This window comes from Penaeus chinensis, chromosome 38 (genome assembly GCF_019202785.1).
Source record: "Penaeus chinensis breed Huanghai No. 1 chromosome 38, ASM1920278v2, whole genome shotgun sequence".
NCBI classification, from domain to species: Eukaryota; Metazoa; Arthropoda; class Malacostraca; order Decapoda; family Penaeidae; genus Penaeus; species Penaeus chinensis.
The window spans coordinates 2,616,741-2,629,348 of record NC_061856.1 but is presented as its reverse complement, the minus strand read 5'-3'; the positions used below and the strand labels follow the sequence as shown (position 1 = coordinate 2,629,348).

The 12,608-nt window shown below is 41.1% G+C and overlaps 3 non-coding genes across 3 annotated transcripts; all 3 read right to left on the bottom strand.

Annotated features, from left to right (window-relative positions):
- Nucleotides 1-2,176: 2,176 nt before the first annotated feature.
- Nucleotides 2,177-2,248, bottom strand: Trnad-guc. Its single transcript has one exon. It is a non-coding gene; the product is annotated as a tRNA-Asp (tRNA).
- Nucleotides 2,249-4,204: 1,956 nt separating this feature from the next.
- Nucleotides 4,205-4,276, bottom strand: Trnad-guc. Its single transcript has one exon. It is a non-coding gene; the product is annotated as a tRNA-Asp (tRNA).
- Nucleotides 4,277-7,104: 2,828 nt separating this feature from the next.
- Nucleotides 7,105-7,176, bottom strand: Trnad-guc. Its single transcript has one exon. It is a non-coding gene; the product is annotated as a tRNA-Asp (tRNA).
- Nucleotides 7,177-12,608: the final 5,432 nt, after the last annotated feature.

Sequence of the window (12,608 nt, the reverse complement as noted above, 5' to 3'; positions counted from 1 at the left end):
TAAGGATAGACCGGACCCTCTCCTTCCATAAGGAGGTCCAGTACCTGGTTGACCGAACCAAAGCAAGACTGTCTGTCATGAGAGCAATGACTGGGAGACGCATAGGGGCCAGACACAAAGTACTAAGATCATTCTATGTACATGCTGTCTGGCCCATTGTGGATTATGCCTCAGTCGCTCTAAATGCTGCAAAGAAAAAGCACACAGACAAATTAGAAACAGTCCAAAATGAAGCTGCCAGGATCATTCTGGGTGCCCCGAGGTGGACGAAGGTCCTCAACCTCCTGATGGAGGCAAACCTTCTCCCCCTGGACTCACGAATCGATCTAACGGCAACACAATTCCTGTCAAAGGTCATCCAGGCTCCCAGGAACACAAGCCTAAGACAAAAATTAGTCAGATGCCTCGAACAAGACAACGAGCTCGTTGCAAACAACTCCTGGCTGTCTCATACAGCCAGGGTGTTGATACGCCATCAGCTCAAAGAACAGCTTCTTGCTAAGGGCATGGACTCCCCCCACCCCGACTTTGCCGAAGCCCCGCCGTGGGCACTGAGCCTGATAGAGTTCAACATAATGAGCCTGTCAATGAAAAAGAGCCTATACCCCATGCCTAGCCTAAAGGCAGAAGCCCACAGGGTCATTGCAGCCATCACTCCTCCGGGTAGTAGAACATACTACACGGATGGATCGGTCGATCCCTTGAGCCACACTGCAGGCGCCGGCTTTGCAGCTAGGGATGCCACGCGATCCATGAGGGTAACAGACAACGCCTCCTCGCTACAGGCAGAGGCAGTTGCAATCATGGGAGCCCTAGGCCACGCGTCCCTAAGGGAAGGACACGTGGTCATACACACAGACTCCAGGGCAGCCATTGACTGTCTTCAGCACAGCTCACCCACAGACAACATCTACCTACTGACCACGATTCTCACAATGGCACAGAGAATTCTTGCTCAGGGTAGAAGAATTATCATCAACTGGGTCCCAAGCCACATCGGCATCAGAGGGAACGAGCTTGCTGACAGAGTAGCCGTCGCTGGCAGGGGTATGCCCCCCAAATCCCATGACGATAAAACCGAGCCGAAAATTACTTATGGAGAAGTGTGCCTTGGTCGGTCGTACCTTCCTACGGCAGCTCCACAGAGAGGAAACGAGAACCTCCCCCTCGGCCAGCTGGTACTCAGACGCCACAGGCTCTGAACCACTGGCACTCTCTGAAGTAAGCAACAGAGGTACCGAAGTCATTCTTCACAGAATGCGCCTAGGTTACCACTGTGCATGGCAGATTATCCCAACAATCGAACGCGATGAATGGTGCTGCAAGCACTGCGGTGAGCCGAACGCCACACTAGTCCACTACCTAGAAAATTGTAACCATACACAATTCCTGAGACATGGACCGCCCACAACAGCCGCCGTGCTGGTAAAGAGGCTATGCGAAATGCTTACACCATGGCGGCAGGAGCGCTTGCTGGCAATCCCGCCGCCACGGTAAGCACCGAGTGTCAGACAACTCAATGAGACAGCCGTAAAAAAGCTGACACAGGCCGGGCCATATCTAGAAGGCCCGGGCGAAGCTAGAACTTCGCAAACCAACCCCCCCCCCCCCCCATTTCATGTCAATTATAAGAATTCACTTACAAAACAGGAATAAATGATGAAAAATAATTCCTTCCCGGCGGGGAATCGAACCCCGGTATCCCGCGTGACAGGCGGGGATACTAACCACTATACTACCGAGGAATTGGTTTCTATAGTTACAGGTTTTCGAAACCAAGATTTTTCTGATGCTCACATAAATCATGTATACTACCTATGTGTTTACATGTAAACGTTCATGTATGGATGAGTGCTTCATGCTCAGGATGTGAAGTAATTGTGTGGTAACTTAGATAGTATTAAGTGCTTGCATGCTTTCTTACTTACAGATGCCTAATGCGAAAAAGAGAGCAGCTATGCAGAAGCCTCCCCTGCCAGTTAATAGCCTCTCCGTCATCGAGACTTCTGCACTGCCTCCTCGTGGCTACCCATGGGAACTGGGTACCTTGTGGGCTAAACTGGGGGGGGGGGGGGTGTCATTGCCAACCGGCATGTGGACACACCCTCGCTCCATACCAACTCCTGCCCCTCAGCCCCCCTGGGGTTAATTACAAGTTTGGGTGAAAAAACAATGTCTCCCCGGCGGGGAATCGAACCCCGGTCTCCCGCGTGACAGGCGGGGATACTAACCACTATACTACCGAGGAATTGGTTTCTAAATTTACAGGTTTTTGAGACCGAGAATTTTCTGGATGCACACATGAATCATACACTCGCATGCTTGCATATACAGTAAATAATACTGTAATGAATGTGCTTATTTTGTAATAAAATTGAGCTATTTGTATACTTTAGGGATCTCCTACTACTAAGATAAAGTTCAAACATCTCAAAAATCTTGTTTCATTATTGCAAATAAGTAGGTAAATATGTGCATGTTTACTATGTATGTGTATGTTTGGTTTTATATGCATATGTAGCATTTTGACTGTAATATATCAATTGATTTCCATCTTGATTCACGTTCCCATTAAGGTTTGTTATTCCATGTCAGTTATAATAATTCCTTACAAAACTAGGGTAAAACTGAAATTCCTCCCGCGTGACAGGCGGGGATACTAACCACTATATTACCGAGGAATTGGTTTCTAAAAATCACCCGTTTTCGAAACCCATATGTAATCAAAATCCATTTGGTTAGCTATATAAACCTAATAAATCAAACACACGTAGTAAATAAACTGATCTCATAATGATGTTATTTTTGTATGAGATACATATACCAAGTAGGGCTTTTTGCAAAAGTGTATTATGTATATTGTTACACTAATCCTCTCAAATACTATTTTTCCTGTGATATTTATATATATATATATATGTTGTAGTCACTATTTAGTAGTGCATTACAGAAGCTAAGAGTTCAATTCATGGAACGATATATTTGTACTTATAAAAATGGTATATGATTTATTTGCATCTGTTGTATAATATCAGTCTGATTTCATTAACTGATCTCTATGAAAAGTGTTTCCTTATTTAATACAAATGTGAGGATCAATAAGATGATGTCTTTTAGTTGAACTAAGATGTAAAGAGATATGTTGACAATTCAGGTATGACATTGATCTTCTTTGCTGGCTTAAATATATAGATATGTTTGAAAGTTGATGACAAATGATAACAGTAATAACCCTTTTTTTTTTTTTTTTGAAGGATGTGATTGAGTTTTCATCAACTTAGAAATTATATGAGAGATTTCCTTTACTTACTTTAGAATATATTTTGATACAAATTAAATGTTTATATTCTTCGCATTATCCTATCACTGAGCAGACTAATCTCTCCAAGTAAAATAAGCACCTGTCAGCTATCAGGAAAGGTTAGCCAGAGGAGTATGGTCTAACTTGATGACTCTGTTAACAGAAGCTATTATTTCAGAGTGATTCTGAGATAATGAGTCGATGGGCTGATTTGCATATCCTCCTTGAGGTCAAGGTGAGGATGTAAGGCAGGAAAGGTGTGACAATATGCACATGCGTGTGTTTTAAGTAGATAAACGTAGGTATGAGAATATGTTTCTAGGTGTACTGTTATGTACCTTCCATCTATGATACACGTTTCCCATTTCAGCAATTTATATTCTGGCTATACAATTAGATTACATGGTTAGAGTGAAAAAACAATGTCTCCCCGGCGGGGAATCGAACCCCGGTCTCCCGCGTGACAGGCGAGGATACTAACCACTATACTACCGAGGAATTGGTTTCGAAATTTACAGGTTTTAGAAACAACGATTTTTCTGGATGCTCACATGAATCATACATTCATATGATTGCACACAAACAGTAACAAAGAACTGAATTTCATGCTTAAAGATAAACATAAAATTGACCTACTAGCATAATTTAGCCCCCCCCCCCCCCTACTACTACTACCAAGTTCAAACATCTCAAATACCTTGCATCATTATTGCATATATTTACATATGTGTGTAGTTAGGTATGTGCATGTATACTATGTAAGGTATGTTTAGTTTTATATGTATATGTATCACTTTCATTGTAATATATTACTTGATTTCCATCATGATGCAAGTTTCCATTAATTCATGTCAATTATAACAATCACTTACAAAACAGGGATAAAAGATGATAAAACAATTCCTCCCCGGCGGGGAATCGAACCCCGGTCTCCCGCGTGACAGGCGGGGATACTAACCACTATACTACCGAGGAATTGGTTTCTAAAAGCCACATGTTTTCGAAACCCAAATGTAATATATATATGTATATTTTTTTTTTTTTTTTTTTTTTTGATGTGGGCAGTGGTTAACTAAGTATGTTATTTACGAATGAAATATGTTTACCACGTTGAGCTTTTTGCACAACTGTATCAGTTCATGCATGTGTTTGCATGTGTTTGCATAAATCCTACCCATTTGTTTATATGTGTAGGTTAATGTATATAAACAATCTCTTACACAATTTCTACCTATGATACACGTTTCCCATTTCGGCAATTTAAATTCTGGCTGTAGGCCCTAGAGGTACGGAGTCATTGCCCACCAGCATGTAGCACACTCTGGCTCCATACCAACTCCTGCCCCTCAGCCCCCCTGGGGTTAATGGGCGGCTCGGGGAAGGTGGGCCTTGCCAGTACCTCCTCTCTCCAGATCAACTCACTGGCAACATCATATATAAATAGCAAGTAAAGCAAGTTATGGGTCTCGTTGAGAGGGCAAATGTTGGGGTGCAGGATGGGCTACACATCCCGCCAGCAACCTGGCAAACGCCAACCTAGTATGAGCAGCATGATTGGTATGGGTGGGTACACCTATTACTGGTCGGCCCAGGGTATTGATCAGCATCTCTAGGAAGTAACCATAGCCATCTCCAACCGACTTCAACTATCGGTAGTAGAAGGGACATCGGCTTATGAGCGTATTATGGCACTGAGATTGAAATATGCTTTTGGCCTTCTGTCTCTTATTGCTGTGTATACTTTTATTGATGTTTGTAAACTCAAAGAGAAAGAGGTGTTCCACGCCAAACTCACATCTCTGGTAGACAAATGCCCCTGACAAGATATTTGCATCGCACTGAACGATTTTAATGTGATATCCGGCTGTGATCTAGCTGGCCACAAGATGTCTATCAGTCTCCATAGCTCAAGAGTTGATCTCAGTAGCGAGAACAGCCTTCTGCTCCAGGATTTTGTTAGGTCCAAGAGATTGAGGATTTCTGGCTCCTGATATAAGCGCTCCAACCTGCATTGCTAGACACATTCTTGTCAACACTCACTGGAGAACTGCAGGGTTTACTGGAGTGCCAAGCTCTGTGTTACTGACCAAAGATTGGTTGCGGCTATCCTAAGGGTCCACTTCAAAACTTCCCACATCTCCAGTGGCTATTCCAGTGTGCTTCACTTGGACAGACTAAGAGTGGAGTGTGTCAGTCTCTGATTGGTTCACAGAACTTAAACACCTGACACACCCATTAGTTCTGTGGGAGTACTTAAAGCGCAAAACACTTGATGGAGTCCATTGGAGAATGCCCAAGGGCAAGGCAGGCCACAGACACCAGACAACAGTTCAGGAATCTTGTTGAGGAGGTTGAAGGCCATTTCTTAGTAAATGACCTTCGCCCTGCCTACCAAGCCCAGTGAAAACTAAACCCCAAGCCCTCATGAGTGGTGTGCTCATTCCCCTCAAGAAGAGGAAAGGGAATCGATGGGACTGTAGCAACTACTGTGGCATCTTCTGAAACTGATCCGTGACCACCTTCTAAGGCACCATAGACCAGAGCAGTCTGGATTCCTTCTTGGCATGAACATAATAGACCTATTCTTGTGCTTTAAGTCATTGTGAAATGCCATCGTGAGTTTGGTCATGGGCTGCAGCCTACATCGACCTCAAGAAGGCATTTGACTTGATGCTATTCAAATCGCTATGAGAGATCCTGAGACTTAGGGAAATCCCAACACAGATTATTGGTTAAATAGCAACCCTATATACTAGCACTGTAATTGCTTTAAAGTGTGGTAGGTGTGTCAAACTTATTTCCTGTTAATTCAGGGGTGAGGCAAGGCTGTGTCCTAACACCACCACTTTTCAAAACTTGTATAGACTGGATAATGTGCAGAACTACTATCCAAAGTTAATGTAGAGCAACACTGGGCAATATCAAGGTCATCGACCTCGATTTAGCCGACGAGTCTCTGGAATCACTGGCGGCTCTTGATGTATTCAGAAATTAAGAAAAGCTCTTGGGCCTAGAGGACCAAGATCCAGGATTTTGGGGGCCTGTTAGGGGAACCTGTTCAGTCGTTACATGTTTGTGGTGAGGATATTGAAGTTACAGAGAGCTTTACATACCTTGGTAGCAAATTTCAAGTCTCTGGGCTGTCAGACCAAGAAGTCAGTAGACGGATTGGCCTTGTAGCAGGAGCCATGAACTCGATCAATAGGAGCATTTGGAGATTTCGGTACCTAAGGAGAAGGACAAAGCTACGTGTCTTCAGTGGCTTGATACAGACAGTTTTGCTTTATAGATGCGAAACCAGGATGCTGTTATGTGCTTTGGAGTCTCGTCTTGATGCCTTTTCGTATTAAGTCTCTTCGCCAGATAATGGGGTACAGTTGGCAGGACCATGTGTCCAACCAACTGCTACACTATTAGACAGGCACAGGGCCTGTTACTTGCATAATCCAGGATCGCTAACTCAGGCTATACAGGCACCTAGCTCATTTCCCTGTGGATGACCCTGCCCATTTGGTTGCCCCTTTGTGAGACAACACTGGGTGGAGGAGGCCCATGGGACTACCTAGGAGATCATGGCTTGGGCAGCTCGACCAGACTTGTTACGAGGAGCTAGAGATGGGCCGAGGGCCTGCCTGGAGGTCCGCCATGATGGACCACCATGGCTAGAAATGAAGGCCCCCAGATGACATATATAAACAATCTGTTAATTAACTTTCATTTATGACACACTTTTTACATTTCAGCTATTTAAATTCTACCTATATTGTGTAGTTAGATTATTGGATTTGGGTAAAAATCAAATCCTCCCCGGCGGGGAATCGAACCCCGGTCTCCCGCGTGACAGGCGGGGATACTAACCACTATACTACCGAGGAATTGGTTTCTAATTTTACAGGTTTCTGAAGCCACGATGTTTCTGGATGCTCACATGAATCATATACTTGTTACCAAGTACTGCAATTAATGTGTTTATTTTGTAATGAAATAAACATAAAATTGAGCTATTTGCATAATTTAAGGATCCCCTACTACTAAGATGAAGTTCAAACATCTCAAAAACCTTGTATCTTTATGTGTGTAGGTAGGTATGTATATGTATACTTTGTATGTGTATGTTTGGTTTTAAATGCATATGTATCATTTTCATTGTAATATATTACTTGATTTCCATCACTAAGTCAGGTTTCAATTAAAGCTTGTTCTTTCATGTCAGTTATAACAATGCCCTTACAAAACGAGTAAAATTGTAATTCCTCCCCGGCGGGGAATTGAACCCCGGTCTCCCGCGTGACAGGCGGGGATACTAACCACTATACTACCGAGGAATTGGTTTCTAAGCATGACAGGTTTTCGAAACCCAAATGTAATGTAATGTAATAGTTTTAAATAATACACAGTTATGTATCCACGCACATTATAGTATGACACCATTATTTTCGAAAACGAATTATGTACATGAAGATGGAACCTGCATAATATTCAGATCTACTTTTAAGCTTTAATTTGAACACTTGACAATAACCTTAAACCAACACCATGTTATGCATTGTAATAAGTATTTTGCATGCATCCCTTTTACTACACAATGCTCAATATTAATGGCACAATGCTGTAGAAACGATTTTTTTTTTTTTTTTTTTATCAATGTAATTTCCATTTCATGACAATATTAGAAACCAATTCCTCGGTAGTATAGTGGTTAGTATCCCCGCCTGTCACGCGGGAGACCGGGGTTCGATTCCCCGCCTGGGAGGATTGGATTTTCCTCTAAGCGTTGTCTTTGAGTTATGTAATAGTCATAACTCCAAGAGCTTTACGGGGAATCGTGGTTTACAGACGAAAATAAAGTAACAAATTACATACGATGAAAATTATACACATATGCATACATACTTAAACATACACAGTCATAGTACATAAGCACTCATCCACACAAATAGAAGCCTACATGTAATTTGTAAATACGATGGCAAGGTTTTCGAAGAATTGTATTAAGAACTGCTTCATAGGTGATTCCACAGTCCCACAGACTAATCTGGCAAATCAAATTTCAAAAGTAACAGTTATTGTGGTACTGCTTGTTTGTGTGCAACTATGTATATTCTATGTGAGCATCTAGAAATCGTACATTCATTACGCTGTGGTTTCAAACACCTGTAATCTTAGAAACCTATATAATTTAATTCATGACACTGAAATAAAGGCGGAAATCGGTTAAGGGGGGGAAAAAAGTCTATGGCAGGTATTACACAGACGTTTATGCATTTGTTGTCGACAGTTTTTTTTTTTTTTTTTTGAGAAATAACTGTTTGATGTTTGATTTTTTTGCTTCACTTAAGACTAAGTTAAGATATGTCTTTATGACCCTAATTCACTCTATGCATGTCTGAGTGTTTGCCATTTATGAGATTTGCGCACTAAACTACTGTCCAGCTGGAATGGTTGTTGGTGAAACTAACAAGAAAAAAAAATGGTTTTCTTTTTTTTTTTTTTTTTCAGAGGCTTCAGAATACTTAAAAGAAATTAAGAGCTGTCTCACTGATTCAGGGAAATTTTCAGGTACCATGGAAACGAAAACGAAGGAAAAGTTTCAGAAAGGATATTGGAAGCCACGAAAACAGTCACAATACTTGAACACGAATTCCTTACTATAAAATACAGAGAGGTCATCAAGGGAAGGGACAGGAACTATTCCATACCAACCTTTAATATCAATATAGGTCCCTGACAGATAACTATTAAGACAGACGTGGCAAATGGTCTCACGGCAATGGCAACTGAAGCATACTACATTATCGTGACCATAGTTACCGCCATTACCGCAAACCATCCGTATGTGGTGATGGAGCCCAAACTTTGGATTGAGATGTCTGTAACTTATTAATTTAACCATAATAACGTCTACTTTTGTTAAATCTAACAAATCTTTTATTTGTATAAGTTTGTATGATTTTTTACACCATAGTATACAGGTAATCATTGATTTCAAACTCCAATTAACGCCGAAGTCATGGCTCGAACGTCGCATTCGTATCATTCGCGGTAAGGGCGGTGACCCTGATCATGATATCCTGTGATTTACATGAACACGCCGATTGGTCAACACCGCAAATGATGATGTCACGTTTACCTGTGTCATACCAAGTGCTACTTTTATGATGTGCATTAGTAAGTTTTAGAAATAACATTCTTCATTTACCATTATATTTCAGTTACCGGAAGGAGAGAGAAGCAGAGAGAGATCACATAACCTTCATAAAACGGCTACTGATCTTATGAAAAGTGTTTCCTTATTTAATACAAATGTGAGGATCAATAAGATGATGTCTTTTAGTTGAACTAAGATGTAAAGAGATATGTTGACACTTCAGGTATGACATTGATCTTCTTTGCTGGCTTAAATATATAGATATGTTTGAAAGTTGATGACAAATGATAACAGTAATAACCCTTTTTTTTTTTTTTTATCAATGTAATTTCCATTTCATGACAATATTAGAAACCAATTCCTCGGTAGTATAGTGGTTAGTATCCCCGCCTGTCACGCGGGAGACCGGGGGAATCGAACCCCGGTTCTCCCGCGTGACAGCGGGGATACTAACCCTATACTACCGAGGAATTGGTTTCTATTAAGACACATGATTTTCCCAACCCTAAATGTAATGGAATTTCTATTTTCTGGATGTGGGCTGTGGATAGCTACAATAAACCTAATAAGTCATGCACACATGCATACACACAGTAAATGAGCTATTCTGTTATAATTATGTTATTTTCTAGTACCAAAAACGTTATTTTTTTTTTTTTTTTTTTTTTGCATAATTGTATTATTTATATCCACAGACGTAGACGTAGGTGTGTGCATAGATACTGCTTATGTGTTTATACGTGTAAGTTCATGTATAGAAACAATCTGATACGTAAGTTTCATCTATGATACACGTTTTCCATTTCAACTATGTAAAATCTGGCTATATTATATAGTTAAATTACAAGATTTGGGTGAAAAAACAATGTCTCCCCGCGGGGAATCGAACCCCGGTATCCCGCGTGACAGGCGGGGATACTAACCACTATAGTACCGAGGAATTGGTATCTAAATTTACAGGTTTTCGAAACCCAAATGTAATCAAAATCCATTTGGTTAGCTATATAAACCTAATAAATCAAACACACGTAGTAAATAAGCTGATCTCATTATGATGTTATTTTTGCATGAGATATATATACCAAGTAGGGCTTTTTGCACAATTGTATCATGTATATGCACATGCGTGTGTTTTAAGTAGATAAACGTAGGTATGAGAATATGTTTCTAGGTGTACTGTTATGTACCTTCCATCTATGATACACCATTTACCCTTTCAACTATGATAAAATCTGGTATATTATATAGTTAAATTACAGGATTTGGGTGAATAAAACGTGGCCTCCCGGCGGGGAATCGAACCCCGGTTCTCCCGCGTGACAAGGCGGGGATACTAACCACTATACTACCGAGGAATTGGTTTCTATCTATGAGATATTTTTGAAAACCGAGGATTAATATTGGATGATCTCATGAAATCACCACACATACACACACGCACATATACACTAAATCTGTAATAATTGTGCAATTTTCAGAGTGAAATGTGCATGTCATAGCATAATTTGTAGATAACCAACTATTAGGCAATAATTCAAAACTTTAGATAAATCCACTCCCCAATCCTTCATCACCAGTACATCTGTACATGCATGTGTGTATGAAATTGGGATGCATACACCTAAATAAGGCTGTGTATGGATGTGGTTGCGTTTTGTTTGTAGTGAGCTAATGCGAGCTTCACGAGTAATCTTGAGCCTGTGTCAGTCTTTCTCTCTTAAAAAGCCGTCGATTACGATTTTTTTTTCAGTTTTATTATTTTTTTATTGTACGTTACCGAAATGTCTCGGAGCGAGTCTTTTTTTAAAGTATTATTTATTATGATTGTTTTTTTTTCTGTTTATTAATGTCTTTGGTATGACTTTATATAAGGATAATAACTTAACTGGCTTTTTTGATTGTTCATCAATAATGACTGCTTGAAGTAATATGGAGTAGTATTGCAATAGTGAATCTTGAAGTAGATACTTTTTACAACGACGAAATGGTATGCTTCAATTTGCTACTTAAATAAAGCACAGTAAGTTGACATGACATGACATTTTCTGTGACAGCAAATCGCCATCCCTTAAGAGAGTGTGTGTCATTACCGTAAACCTTCAGTCGCGGGTTGATTTCAATGCTGAAGTCTTTTCATTGTTTCACCCCCCCCATCCTTTGCCGTTGTTGTCGTGGGGGGACTTAGGAGACGAAGACTGAGACCCAATTATAGGAATCCTCACTTGGGACTAAATTTTTTTTTCCACACTCCTACTTTTCGTTTCAGTTTCTTCATCAATCCTTCTACAATCTACCTACTAAGGTGTGGGAGCCGTGCTGAAAGGATGAAAAGGTGACTTTATGTTCAGTCCTGAACGGCTAGAGGGAAACATGGACACGGTATTCCCTGCCTTACCTGGCCCTTACCCTCAAGGGGACCTGAGGGGTGGAACTATTTTTTTCCCAAACATAATCCAGGCTTATCATGGCAATAATGAAGACATAACCCCAATTTAGGGGAATGAGGCTGCCCTTTTACAAATAGCCCCAATCCCAGCTTCCTTGTGACACGGCTCCGAAACTGCAACAATCCCCCATCATCATGCATACTAGTACAGTATCAACCCTAATCAACAACCAACCCCAGGAGACATTTATAACTTTCCAAACACGCTCAACTTCAACACCTTTACTCCACAACCTTCTTCATCAACCATCCCCATCTCCCTTATTATACCCTTACAAACCTTATTGCCCCACCGCCCTGTAACACTACCCCCCTCAACATACTCCCTCCTCCACACGTCCCCGCACTTCTACTACCCACCTCTACAAGAATCCTAATTACTCTATTGCCAGCAATGGGACGATTTTTCGTGATCCCTCCCCACATCTCCCTGCTCTCAAAACACCCTCATCATCAACAATGCCTCCAAAACAGGTAGGCAAAGTCTCTTTCCGTAGCCGACGCAAACCACTCCGTCTGTCACAGTAACAACTGAAAACGAAGAAGCTATAGCATTAAACAAAACTAACTGATCTATGGTGGTAATCCCATCCCTACAGAACCTCATCCAACCCTCAATACTTGCACTGGAACTTCTCTATTCCAACAGATGTGCCAATCCATACAATAAGAATGGTCAGATTGTAGAGAGGACTTACTCGCTTGTCTCACAG